At 44.9% G+C, this 2,093-nt stretch overlaps 1 pseudogene; it reads right to left on the bottom strand.

Moving 5' to 3' along the window:
- Positions 1–290: 290 nt before the first annotated feature.
- LOC147466995 (uncharacterized) lies at positions 291–1,416 on the bottom strand (annotated as a pseudogene).
- Between the last annotated feature and the right edge of the window lie 677 nt (positions 1,417–2,093).

Raw genomic sequence — 2,093 nt, 5'->3', positions numbered from 1 at the left:
ATTTTCAAGACGGATGTCAACCACCGATCACGGAACTGACCGATTTTGGGTCTGCCCTAGCCAAGGGAGGGCTTCGCACCCCCCTGGACCCCCCCCCTTTTCTCAAGCCACTTCGTGCCAACGGACTATCCTCTTCGAATGTTACCACTTCTTACCTTAATTGGAGGCGTGTGAGGGACCGGGTTGTGGCTGGTCAAGGTCAGATTCTTCCGAGTCGGAGTCGGGTAGCGGCGGACGAGCGACGACGTCCTCTCGCTCGGACTGCGGAGGGTACAGCCGAGCGACTTCTTCTAGGAAGGCGTGGTGTCGGTAGAAATAATTGTTCCTGACGAAGATATACCTCGACAGATATTGTGCGTAGTATTCGGGCCGATTGCCAGGCCGATGACGGAGCCGGGGAGAATATACTTCTTGATAAGGGGAACCAACGTCTCCTTGTTCCTGTTCGGAGTGAGAGGAGGAACGAGGGGAATGAGGAAGCTCTTCTTTTCCTCCCTCTCTATGCCCCCAAACACCCAAATGTTGCTCAGTTGGCGTCCTCTACCGTACTTGCTTTTCCCAAAGCAAGATTCGTCAATTTCTACGACGACACCTTCGCCTCCGATTGGCTCCTGGTTTGCTAGCCAGTTTTCCGTTACTTCTGAACAGAAGCTTCGCCAATCAACACTGGTCTTCTGGGCCCAGCCAAGATTCTCAAAAATCCCGTGGTGGTCCCAGTGCTTCTGCAGCCAGTGATTAATGAAGCACACTACCTCCCACGGTTGCAGGTGAACTCCTTGGAGGAAGGTGCCCTTATAGTCACTTACGGTGAAGTTATACTGCTTTCTTGGTCTTGGGTATTTTCCTCCAACGGCCACAATACCACCTTGACTTCTCTGAACGGAAGGTACAGGGTAGTTCACAGTTTTTACACTCCACTTCCGTTGGCAGAACACCGTGGTCACGTAATAGTTTAAGAGACGCAGCGTTATCTTTGTAAAAGAGCTTGATAAACTCCCACGGAGTATACCTACATCTTGCACACAATGTAGCCATCTCGAAACTGATTTTGAAATTCAAGCAAGGACCCAGACTCTATGTTCAATTGTCTGTGATTGGTCGATCATTTTGTCGGTTAGACCTATTGTTTCCCTATTGGTGCTATTATTATCACGTGACAGTATTGCCTTCTATCGATACTTTTTTGTATTTCCGCGGGGGAGTTGGCGCATGCGCAGAGCCGATATTTTTCAGCCAGATGTTTGTTAAGACGGTGGAATCATCTCTCCCGTTAATCGTTTTTAATTATTTTCAAAATAATATATCTCGGTTATTTTTCGTTTCCAGAAGAAAAGAGCTTTTATGGGTTACGTCATAATTAAAGCTACGTCATGCCCAAAGGTTTGTTTTTTTCGCTACGTTTGGTTGCGTCTTTATCCAATAATACCAGAGAAAGAATAAGAAAGAAAAAGAGCGAGAGATAGAACAATAGTAATAGTCTTCATCACCCGAAATCAGCTGATTCTTAAACCTCACGTCCACCTCAACAGGTCAATCAGATAAAAATTACATTTACCAAAACCAAAACAAAACAAAATGCTCCTTCACACAGCCTCTCAAGTTACAAAGCAAGGGGTTCTTTCGATCTTACTACCATTACTAGAATGAACTTACCAGTAAATCCAAAGTTGACGTTCAATAATATTCAATGAACGTTCACTGTTTTTGTCCGATATGACTCGTCAGTTTGCCTTATATTCAACAACTAGAAACTTTACAGACGAAATGGTCACCAATAGATGGTGTTGGTTCGTAACAGAAAGTCTATAATGTTTTTCTAGTTTATTATTAATCACTGGCTATATGTCGGTACGGCAGGTTGTCGTGGTTGTTTCGCGTGGCGGCGGTACAGCGTGAGGTCAGGAGTCTACTGTCTTTTTATATATATACTGGAACTCCCACCGAAGTGGAAGGGGACAGTTAAGTTAGACGAAGAGTTCAGGTGAAGAAAAACAGTCAGGAAAATGAAGGAAAGTCGTAGTTAAAGTAGTGGGAGGACGAAACTCCCTGTCTGACTTTTTTAAAGTTATTGAAGTGTAATGTCCACTCAAAAC

This window comes from Penaeus japonicus, unplaced genomic scaffold (assembly GCF_977035675.1).
Source record: "Penaeus japonicus unplaced genomic scaffold, GWHDUDI00000001_assembly GWHDUDI00000039, whole genome shotgun sequence".
Lineage (NCBI taxonomy): Eukaryota > Metazoa > Arthropoda > Malacostraca > Decapoda > Penaeidae > Penaeus > Penaeus japonicus.
The sequence above is the reverse complement of the archived record's forward strand: the minus strand, read 5'-3'. Positions and strand labels throughout refer to the sequence as shown.